A 12710-nucleotide genomic window follows, 5' to 3' on the forward strand; every position below is an offset into this window, starting at 1 on the left:
CTGAGAAATTAGGAAACTTCCACTGATGACAATGTGGATGGACCTTTAGGGCATTATGTTTAGTGATATAATTCAGACATGGGAAGAGAAATATTGTACAACCTCACTTACATGTAGAATCTAAAAAAGCTGAGCTCATGGAAACAGAAAAGAATGGTTGTTGACAGAGGCTGAGGTTTGGGAGAAATGGAGAGATGTTAATCAAAGGGTAAACTTCCAGTTATAAGATGAATAAGTTCTGAGAATCTAATGTACAGCATGGTGACTATAGTTAACAATACTGTGTTTTATACATAAAAGTTCCTAAGAGATTAGATTTTAAATATTCTCACTACACACACACACACACACACACACACACACACACACATACACACACACCGTAATTATGTGAGGTGAGGGAGATAATAACTAACCTTATTGTGGTAACTATTTCACAATATATACATGTATCAAATCACATATTGTACACCTTATACTTACACAATATTATATGTCGATTATATCTCAGTAATGCTGGGAAAAAATAAAAGACAAAAGATTCCCTTTTTATTACACTGAGAAAAAACAAAAATTCGTATTTTTTGTCACAGAATAATTTTAATAAAGAGATAAAGAGGAAGATTTTGGCAACTTGAAGATTACAATCAAGTGCTGATGATTTTTCTTACAATAATAGCATAATTTTGAACGATGGCAATACATATTTCATCACATATATTTATCTTAAATCAAAGTTTTTAAATATTTTTGTGTTCTCTGACCACCAAACATACTGATAACATGATAACTGAATTGGGAAGAAAGTGTGATTAACATTGTACTCCCCTTTTTTCAGAATGGGTCTTAACAGCAACCGTTTGTTTAAAAAAAATTAATGTGGGAGATATATGGGAAGATAATGGAAATTCTTGCTCAGGGAAATTAAATTATGATTAAGTAATTTACTATATATCATAGGATCCTAATTCCTTACAATCTAAATTTAAAATACATATTACACACAATGCTAAGACAGTATATGTATATTAATGACAAATTATAATAGAGTATTTAGTATACTATAACTCTATGTGTATAAATTCTATCTCCTCTGTACCAAACATGTAAATCTTTTATTGACAAGGGAAATTCCTTTTAGTTAGAGTAATTATGTATATATGTATACATACAGAAATAAAAGGTATAAAATTATTCATGTTTTCAGTAGATATCTGCAGTTAATATCAATTACTATAATTAACTAAGGCATTCATACAGAAATAAAGTGAGCTAAAAATTAAGTACATAGAAGCAGAATTGTTTAATTATGAAGAACAAAGAACCAATTTTGCCAATACAATATAACTAATCAGAGTAGGTGACACAACACACATAGGTATTATGTTGGACAAACTTTTTTGTCCTTCCCTTTCTGTATTATGTGAAGCTCAAAGAAAGAATACTTACTAAGTTTCAGAAATGAGACACTGAAAATAGGACAAGAATTCACAAAATAGAAACCACTGACCAAAGAGACTTCTTTTTTTCACTTCATGTCTCTTTTATTCCTACATTTATTTCCAAGAATCTCTCCTTGTTGTTTTTTGTCCTTTTACTTGGCTACCTGAATCATCAAGGAGGATTAATGTGACTTTGAACCATCATGGACTTCTTTTTCGTTTTTCTCAGTGCACTTCCTTCCTACCCAGGCCACAGGTTCTTTGAAGTCAATAGGCAGCACACATCAGAGGTGATTAGTAGGGTTTAGAGCAAACAAGAATAGCTTCCAGACAAAGGCTCATACTTTTCCACAAATATCTCCAGCCTGGAGTGTCACAACTCTTTTCTAGAAAGCCAAGTTACTTACCTATTCAACTGAGCTCACTTTTAGTCCCCGTGCCTTAGATCTAAGTAAAGCTGTTTGTTTGACTGCTTGGGACAAATCTCTCTTTGGGTCACATACTAAACCATGAACTTTTCCTCTCAGGATTTCTCCCATAGCATGAAACTATCTCTGTGTGTCACCCTTGAGAGAATACTGCAAAGGACCTGAAATATGACAGAGTAAAAGGGAAAATGCAGCTGCTAACAAGCACTAAAATGATGAGATGAATATATTTTGAGATGGTTGCTGAACCCTGACAGCTGACTGAAAGCTAATCAGGCAAAGCACCGCCCCCAATGCCAAAGAGAATTCTGGCCAAGGAGAGGAACTCCCTCTTGTAATTACGGGAAACTGAGTAGCATGTTGTAATCGAAAAAGGACCAGCTGCGTTTTGAACCTGCCTCTGCCGTTAACACCTGAATAGCCTTGGGCAAGACAACCTACCTCTTCGAGCCTATTTCTTAATGAAAAGGGTCCAGAGAAGAAAATTTCTGTTTCCTTCCAGAATCCCATGATAAAAACATCGCAAAATGTACTAATCCAAATGCTTTCATCATTATCACTCGTGCTGGAGACTGGTTGGGTTTCAAGGAACAAGAAGCAAAAGTAACCCACAAAGGACCATTAAAAATAAAGAGAAAACAGGATACAAGACAAAAATAAATCAAATGCCATTTTTTTCTGAAATGTCACTAACATGAAAATGAGAACTGGAAAGCTGAGTAGCTGTAGCTAACATAAGGTCATGTGCAAGAAGATACTGATTTGGGATGGAAATGCCTTCTTGTACCTCACATATCCTGTCATCTACAGCTACTTCTTAATTTGAACTCAGTGAAGATATTAAAAGAAAAAAAAACCTGCTGCCAACTTCTCATAATGTTTTTATAGTATTCTTTTTTGGGCAAAACAGACACATGATTCTTGATATTTTTCTTCTTATCAGCCTTTTTAACTATTTATATTTCTAATTACTTATGATGAAAAACTTATGATTAATGAACTGTGCAATATCTAACATACTTTTGGGTGGCCTAGAAGGCAAAAATAACATATTAAAAGCATAGAGCTATAAATGGTGGAAAACCCAGTAAACATTTATTTTGCTAGTATATGAATAAACAGAAACCTCAGCAGACATGATTTTCATAGACACAAGCCAGAAATGAAGTAGTGGAAAGAAAACCTGCTTTCAACAGAAGCTAAGTGGTAAGAGAAAATTAAGTTTATTTTGATTATGAATAAACTAATTTATTGAGTGAAGACGAATTCCAGGGATATTTTATTTCATAAACAACATTAACTAAGCAAAATTCATAAATGAGCCAAGTATCTAAAAAAAATATAGAAAAATTTAATTTGGGGGGATAAAAGTAGACAAGGAAGAAAAATCCATCAACTCTGAAACATGGGAAATCTTTACATAACCAAATTAACACAGCAGTTTTAAGAAATACCAATGTTTTGTTAATGAGCATGACATGAAGAATAGGTCTCAAATGAAAAATGACTTTCTGTGGCAAAACTTTTTCCAGTAAAATAATTGGTTTCTGAGTCAATCCTTTTCTAAACAGTAATTAATGAGAACTACTGACAGTGGAGATAGGAGACAATGAAATTCCTGGGTTAACTATGGGGAAAATTAGTTCAATGTCTCTGCTTATGGGCTAAATTGTTAGTTACTTAAAAGGGAAAATAATGGAAAGAAAAGAAAGTGTATATCTTTCTCAGGATGATATCATCATTATATTGGCCTATCTAAATGGAAAGTAGATCAAGGATATAAGCACATTTCATTTCTATATTATTAATTGAATGAGCTATACAATGAAAGAAAGATTAATTCAGTATCAGAGTAGATTGCTTTTGTCAAGTAAGTGTTAGTTGCAAAGGCAAATCAGAATTACCTCCAAAATTTATTTCTAAAATTTTTTTCATATACTTTTTCCACTGTTATATATTGAGAGATATGTTTGGAGATCCTGAAAAATCTGTTCTTTCTGGTTTAAGTGACTCATCTGTTTCACTAAATTACTAATATACACTATATTGATAAAGCACTAAGATAAATTTGGAGTTTCAAGGAGAAAGATCTTTCAACATACTTTAGGTCTATTATCTTTGAAAATATAAATGCTTATATTTATATTTAAAATAAAAATAAATGAAAGGGGGCTTCCCTGGTGGCGCAGTGGTTGGGGGTCCTCCTGCTGATGCGGGGGACATGGGTTCGTGCCCCGGTCCGGGAAGATCCCACGTGCAGTGGAGCGGCTGGGCCCGTGAGCCATGGCCGCTTAGCCTGCGCGTCCGGAACCTGTGCTCCGCAATGGGAGAGGCCACAACAGTGAGAGGCCCAAGTACCAAAAAAAAAGAAAGGAAAATACAAAGTACGCTTAAAATTTATTGATTTATTAAATTCCTGCCTTCTGTGAAACAAAGTTAACTAGAAAGAACCTGAGTGAATAAGAAATGGCTAATATTAAATCACTGAGTGCTTTGCTCACAAGACAACCAACAGACCTCTGTGATTAGAACTTTTTACATTTCAGTCAGAAAAATGGTAGAAGCTATAAATAAGCTCTTATTATCGTTAGGCCACAGTATAATTACACCATTTCTTTTCCATTCACACGTTACATAGTGGCAATTTCCTAGGTATCTTTTTAAATGTGTCCTCAAATTTTATCCCCATTTTGTACGTGAGGAAACTAATATACAAATAAGTTTACTGAAAAGAAAGATACTAATTATCATACTAATTATAAATTAGTATGCTCTTCTAGATCTATAATATCTTATAGTACTTTATCTTGAGGGTTTAAACAATCTTCTATTTCAATAGGAAGCCAATTGCATCATTAAGGAATTTGGATAGAATCAGGAAATTTACTAATATAGATAGTTCAAACAGGAGACTTTGAGATTAAAATTAGAAAAAAAATTTTAATTAAAAAAAAATCCATCATGGCTAAGGTTTTTTTAACTTATGAAAAGGGAAGAAATCAGTGACAGGTAGACAGAAGGAAGAAAGAGAGGAAGGGAGAGAGAGAAGGAGGGAAGGAGGCAGGCAGGAAAGGGCATGATGGGAGGAAGTACCTTTCAGTACCTTGAAAAGTACAGTAGTGCAGTACAACAGCTGGCATACAGGAGCTGGCATCAAGTGAAAAGGCAAGAAGAGTTACTGACTGAAGGAGGGAGAGGAGGTGGGAGATGGTAGAGCTGAAGGATCATCAGCACTAGAAGATGGGGGGAAACTGCAATTTTGCTCACACCTGACAATAATGGCACGGGTTCTAGTTCCTTGCTGGATTCAATTCTATCTACCCTCTTGAAAAAAACGACATCACTGGGCAGTAGCTCGTTTCTTCTCATCATAGACGACACGGTGGCACTGGATTGCATTCTGAATGGCTGCTGCAACCCTCATGTACCGTTCTACATTTGGATCCTGTGCCTCAAAAACTAACAGTGCCTCCACAATAAAGAAAAATCCCCTTGCTATTGCCTGCATTGTGAATCTATTCGATTCCTCACTCACTTCTTCTTCCTCTTGCCTCTCTTTATCCTTTCTCTGGGCCTCCAATTCCATCAGGTCTTCATTAGTAAGCTCCTCATGTGGCACAGCAAGGAGATCAGTGAAGTCGTCATTTTGCAGATCTAACTCCAGCTTCTTGCTGAGGGTCACTAAGCTGCTGAAGACCTCTTTGGACTCCTTATCCACCTTCTCAGATCCATGAAGATTGTGAACAAACTGGGCAAAGGTTCTTCCAAACCCCATTCATGGGACGACCATAACCACAGGCCAAGCTAAGGCGATTTTTTTATGGCCTTGTAGATGTTATAGTCCTTCCAAAATTGTCACAAGGTTGTTCCTGATTCATCAGTCATCTTTACTGCCTGATGAAAAGAGTGATGTAAATAATATTTCTTGAAAGTAGCTATAACTCCCTGGTCTATAGGTTGGATGAACAGTGCATGTTCACATCTTTGAAAGTTCACAACTTGAAGGTTCATATGTAGGGGACTTACTGTACATTAATATTAGGAAGTGTTTCCAAATGATGGGCACTCTGAAGCCCAAGAAAGAGCTTCTTTGTTATGGAATATCGTAAAGATCTTCAAGATTATCACTGAATGTTAAACAAACAGACATGCAAAGCCATCATGTAGGTGTTCTCTGGCAGGGAGAGATGTCTTTCCTAATTCCTACAAAGGCATTCATGGACTAGCAGCTGTTCTGTTATGTGACAAATCCTTGAGTTACTTGATAGACCCATCAAGGTGGACTAAGGGTGGGGAGAGAGTCATCTATAGAATAGCAGTTTCATGACTCAGCCTGGAATAATCAACAACAAAAGTGCTGACAGAATGTCAACCCAATACTCTGTCTCTTTTGCTGTGCTAAACCCTCTGAGAACCCAAATAACAAAGTTTTCTTCCATGAGAAAGTAAAAATTGTTTCCTTAATAATATAGAGTAGTATGATCCAATGAGACTTATGTTCCACAAAAACAAATCAATATTCTGCCATGTTCTGTGGAGAGTGCTTCTTCCTAAGCTTTTCCAAAGGTGTGGTCCTGGTGTGTATCTGGATTGATTCTCCAAGAGAGGATAATCCTCTTTACATAGCTTTGAGCGAGTATCCCTCAGCACAGGAGAAAAAAATAAATAAATAAAGAGATCCTCTCAGTATCTGCATTGTCTTTCTTTCTTTCTTTTTTTTTTTTTTTTTTGCGGTACGTGGGCCTCTCACTATTGTGGCCTCTCCCGTTGCAGAGCACAGGCTCCGGAAGTGCAGGCTCAGTGGCCCTGCCTCACGGGCCCAGCCGCTTCGCGGCATGTGGGATCCTCCCAGACCGGGGCACGAACCCGTGTCCCGTGCATCGGCAGGCGGACTCTCAACCACTGCGCCACCAGGGAAGCCCTGCATTGTCTTTCATTTTGTTTAGGCATCTAGCTGTAATGTAAAGTTGGATCATGAAATATTCCATATTTTAATACAGATGAGAGAAAAACAAATGTCTTTGTGTGACTGGTAGCCAAACATCCTGATATAAATGCTTTTATATTAGCTAAGATTTGATAAGAAAAGAAGAAGCATTCAGTGATATATAAAAAGGAATATTTTACCAGAATTAGATGTTATGCATTTGTGGGAGCTAGTTCAGTAGTCTAGTGGCTATGGCTCTGCATCTAGTTTTAGGACTGAATTCAGGTCTATAGGGGTTGAAAAGGAAAGATGCATAGCAGGGGAAAACAAGGACTAACTGGAAGTCATATCTATCTCTTACCACCTCCAAACTTTATGATAAGGGCCACCTGCAGGATAGCCTGCAGCTCTTCACTGTGGATCTGCAGGCCACTGGCCCAGGATTCAAAGCTGAAGGAGAATATCCAGTGGGAGCAGAACAGACTGCAAGTAGGATTGCTGTTCCCAAACAACTATTGAGCCCACATATGAGTGAGGATATGTGGAAGCAGCAATAGCACCTGGCCCTGCACCAAACTTGAGAGCATAAAAAATAGGGCCGGGCTTCCCTGGTGATGCAGTGGTTGAGAGTCTGCCTGCGAATGCAGGGGACGTGGATTCGTGCCCTGGTCCGAGAAGATCCAACATGTCGCAGAGTGGCTAGGCCCGTGAGCCACGGCCGCTGAGCCTGTGCGTCCGGAGCCTGTGCTCCACAACGGGAGAGGCCGCAACGGGAGAGGTCCGCGTACCGCAAAAAAACAAAAACAAACAAACAAAAAAAATAGGGCCACTTCTCCTTCCACACAAACTTCTCTTATGGTCAATCTAACTTGACACCATGCAGTGAAGAAAATCTGTGAAACATGGCTCTAGCTTAGCTGAATTGACACAGTGAAAAGAAGCAACATAGATTTTACTGCAGAAAGCAAATTGAGAAAACTAACATAAATCTTTTTATATAAATTAACTGGGAAGACATACAATAGGCTTCCAAAGAATGTCCACAGGCTGCCTCAGGTTGTGGAGACTTCCTAGGTTAAGCCATCTGCTCAGTTCAGAAGAGGTCATCTGATACCCACAATTGGAAATAAGCCCGAAGAAGAAAAAAATCTTAGTAAAAACTGTATGTGATGAACAGTCCCTTTACCCTTTCATAAGTAGATAGAGGATATAGACACAGAGATAGAGATACATAAAAATTTAAATAATCTATTCTTTTTTATAGTTGAAGATATATCAGTACCATCAACCATGGTAGTTCAGAGCCGCTGAGTTGAAATTAATAGTAGGCATGCTTGACTGTCACTGTTTGCAGATGACATGATACTATACATAGAGAATCCTAAAGATGCTACCAGAAAACTACTAGAGCTAATTAATGAATTTGGTAAAGTAGCAGGATACAAAATTAATGCACAGAAATCTCTGGCATTCTTATACACTAATGATGAAAAATCTGAAAGTGAAATCAAGAAAACACTCCAATTTACCAGCAACAAAAAGAATAAAATATCTAGGAATGAACCTACCTAAGGACACAAAAGACTTATGCAGAAAATTATAAGACACTGATGAGAGAAATTAAGGATGATACAAATAGATGGAGAGATATACCATGTTCTTGGATTGGAAGAATTAATATTGTGAAAATGACTCTACTACCCAAAGCAATCTACAGATTCAATGCAATCCCTATCAAACTATCACTGGCATTTATTCACAGAACTAGAACAAAAAATTTTACAATTTGTATGGAAACACAAAAGACCCCGAAGAGTCAAAGCAATCTTGAGAAAGAAAAACGGAGCTGGAGGAATCAGGCTCCCTGACTTCAGACTATATTACAAAGCTACAGTAATCAAGACAGTATGGTACTGGCACAAAAACAGAAATATAGATTAATGGAACAGGAGAGAAAGCCCAGAGATAAACCCATGCACACACGGTCACCTTATCTTTGATAAAGGAGGCAGGAATGTACAGTGGAGAAAGGACACCCTCTTCAATAAGTGGTGCTGGGAAAACTGGACAGGTACAAGTAAAAGTATGAGATTAGATCACTTCCTAACACCATACACAAAAATAAGCTCAAAATGGATTAAAGACCTAAATGTAAGGCCAGAAACTATCAAACTCTTAGAGGAAAACATAGGCCGAACACTCTATGACATAAATTACAGCAAGATCCTCTTTGACCCACCTCCAAGAGAAATAGAAATAAAAACAAAAATAAACAAATGGGACCTAATGAAACTTCAAAGCTTTTGCACAGCAAAGGAAACCATAAACAAGACCAAAAGACAACCCTCAAAATGGGAGAAAATATTTGCAAATGAAGCAACGGACAAAGGATTAATCTCTAAAATTTACAAGCAGCTCATGCAGCTCAATAACAAAAAAACAAACAACCCAATCCAAAAATGGGCAGAAGATCTAAATAGACATTTCTCCAAAGAAGATACACAGAGTGCCATGAAAGAATGCTCAACATCATTAATCATTAGAGAAATGCAAAACAAAACTACAATGAGAGGGGCTTCCCTGGTGGCGCAGTGATTGAGAGTCCGCCTGCCGATGCAGGGGACACGGGTTCATGCCCCAGTCCGGGAAGATCCCACATGCCGTGGAGCGGCTGGGCCCGTGAGCGATGGCCGCTGAGCCTGCGCGTCCGGAGCCTGTGCTCTGCAACAGGAGAGGCCACAACAGTGAGAGGCCCATGTACCGCAAAACAAACAAAAAAACAAAACTACAATGAGATATCATGTCACACCAGTCAGAATGGCCATCATCAAAAAGTCTAGAAACAATAAATGCTGGAGAGGGTGTGGAGAAAAGGGAACACACTTGCCCTGCTAGTGGGAATGTGAATTGGTACAGCCACTATGGAGAACAGTATGGAGGTTCCTTAAAAAACTACAAATAGAACGACCATATGACTCAGCAATACCACTACTGGGCATATACCCTGAGAAAACCATAATTCAAAAAGAGTCATGTACCAAAATGTTCATTGCAACTCTATTTACAATAGCCCGGAGATGGAAACAACCTAAGTGCCCGTCGTCGGATGAATGGATAAAGAAGATGTGGCACATATATACAATGGAATATTACTCAGCCATAAAAAGAAACGAAATTGAGCTATTTGTAATGAGGTGGATAGACCTAGAGTCTGTCATACAGAGTGAAGTAAGTCAGAAAGAGAAAGACAAATACCGTATGCTAACACATATATATGGAATTTAAGAAAAAAAAATGTCATGAAGAACCTAGGGGTAAAACAGGAATAAAGACACAGACCTACTAGAGAATGGACTTGAGGATATGGGGAGGGGGAAGGGTAAGCTGTGACAGAGTGAGAGAGTGGCATGGACATATATACACTACCAAACGTAAAATAGATAGCTTGTGGGAAGCAGCTACATAGCACAGGGAGATCAGCTCGGTGCTTTGTGACCACCTGGAGGGGTGGGATAGGGAGGGTGGGAGGGAGGGTGACACAAGAGGGAAGAGATATGGGAACATATGTATAATTGATTCACTTTGTTATAAAGCAGAAACTAACACACCATTTTAAAGCAATTATACTCCAATAAAGATGTAAAAAAATAATAATAATTAAAAAAAAGAAAAACAATAGTAGGCATGCTTGAGCTGGAGTCCTGAGAGCCCAACCAACTTTCAACTCTTCTCAATAAAGCTTCCCTTCTTGTTGATCCAAGCTCTCTATTTTCTTCATATTTAAGAGCTTGTATTCCTTTTACACCTTTAATTTAGGAAAAAACAAGGGAAAGTCTTATACAATGATGAGAGTAATCAATCCATTTGAATGCCAAGTATATACATATTTTTAATTCAGAAAGACCAGTTTGAAATTTGTCAATATTAATCCCATGCAGTTGTAAGTATATATGTTTATTAATTTTCTATTTTCTAGCTTTCAGTTCAGAGGATCAAGTACGTGCTAGATTGTGAAACATCTCATTTTAACTCAATATTTATAGTAGATGTGAGTTGCCATAGAATACTGATTTATATTTCTATGTGTTGAGGGCCATATCAAGTGCTTGTCTGAATAACATGCAATAAACTATTTGGCTATTAATCAAGAGTAGAGATGGATAAATAACTTTTCAATATTATAAATCCTTCATTTACCTCTAAGTGTTATGCTTTATTCAAAACAGATCCTTAGGAATTTAGCACAGGATGTTCTTCAGGTCCTCCAGGAGATTCAACATGATGTCATAATTTATACTTTAACATGTTACTCCTAGGGCATCCATCCGCCTAGTGATTAGAGGAGTGACTTAGAGCAGGAAAGGAGAGCTACTGAGGTTTAAAAAAAAAAAAAAATGAGGGATAGTGAATACCAAGATGTGGAAAGAAATTAAGTAAGGAATGAAAAAAACTAAAAGATATAAGGATGAAAAAATTAGTAATCATTTGGTGACTACTCATCAAAGAACATTGTTAAATTGTTTCCTCTCTGTTTCTGTCTCTCTCCCTCTTTCTCTCATTTACATGCACAGGCACATGAACAACATTTAAAACAAAAGCTATTGAGCACTGTGATAAGCTCTATAAACACAACCAAGAATAAGACACAGACAACATTCAGTATAATTGAGGAACCTTGTATAGCCATTTGCCTCCATCCCACCAGAATCAGTTTCCACTTAATGTTTAACAATTAATTATCTATTGTCATAGCTAAACTTGTATATCTTCTCTTTGAAACTTTTTCTAACACTACTGAATTAGTCATCCCCATTTTGTGTGGTCTAAGTTATTATTTGTGATAATTCTAACTGATCTTCCTGATAATTAGTACTAATAACTGTAACAGATACTCTATCAATAAAAGATATTATAATAGGTTCAATAGTTTGGGACAGTTGAGTCTGAGACTCTAAAAGAATGTATGAACAGTTGTAGCTTGAGATTGAGTTGTGTAGACTGTTGGAGCTTGAGCCACAACTATGGGTCACTAGCTCAGAAGAAAAATATTGATTTTCATAGTAAATCTTCAAAACAAATGTCTTTTCACCTTGTTTATAGATAAGACACTTGGATCCTACAGAGATTAATTATCTTTAACAAAAATTCTTCGACATAATAAGTATGATTGAGCCCAAGTGTTTATAATGCTAATACCCATTTCTCACTGAATTGCAACCATCTGTATAACTACTGTGTTCTCTGTTTCTTGTACCTGGCAAATGTGGGTTCATATAACACTCATATTAACACTGGCTCATATAAATACTCCATAAATACTTTTTAATACTTATCTGAATTTGATATGCACTAGTGTCAGTTGTCTTTGGTTCTTGTCTGCCCTGATTATTTAGTTCAAGCACCTTACCAGTTGTGGCAAAATTTGAATTCACTCTGGCTGCACAATTTCCTTACCCTATATTGATATTGTACTGAAAAATAAAAATAAATATCAGTAACAACACAGGGTTTTCTTACTGTGCTAATAAAAGTCAAACAGGGCTTCCCTGGTGGCTCAGTGGTTGAGAGTCCGCCTGCCAATGCAGGGGACACAGGTTCGTGCCCCGGTCCGGGAAGATCCCACATGCCGTGGAGCAGCTGGACCCGTGAGCCATGGCCGCTGAGCCTGCGCGTCCGGAGCCTGTGCTCCGCAACAGGAGAGGCCAAAACAGTGAGAGGCCCGTGTACTGCAAAAAGTCAGACAAGTGTTCATTAATAAATGGAGATAAATTAACGTATATTTATTGGATATTTTCTTAATTATTTGTTGATAGGCTTTATGACTTTAATAGACTCAAGTTTTGTTATATTTAAGGGTCAATAAACATTTCATATATATATATTAAATACAGTGTTCATATATGCCTATTAAAG

The sequence above is a fragment of the Lipotes vexillifer genome, unplaced genomic scaffold (assembly GCF_000442215.2).
Source record: "Lipotes vexillifer unplaced genomic scaffold, Lipotes_vexillifer_v1.1 scaffold462, whole genome shotgun sequence".
Taxonomy (NCBI): Eukaryota; Metazoa; Chordata; class Mammalia; order Artiodactyla; family Lipotidae; genus Lipotes; species Lipotes vexillifer.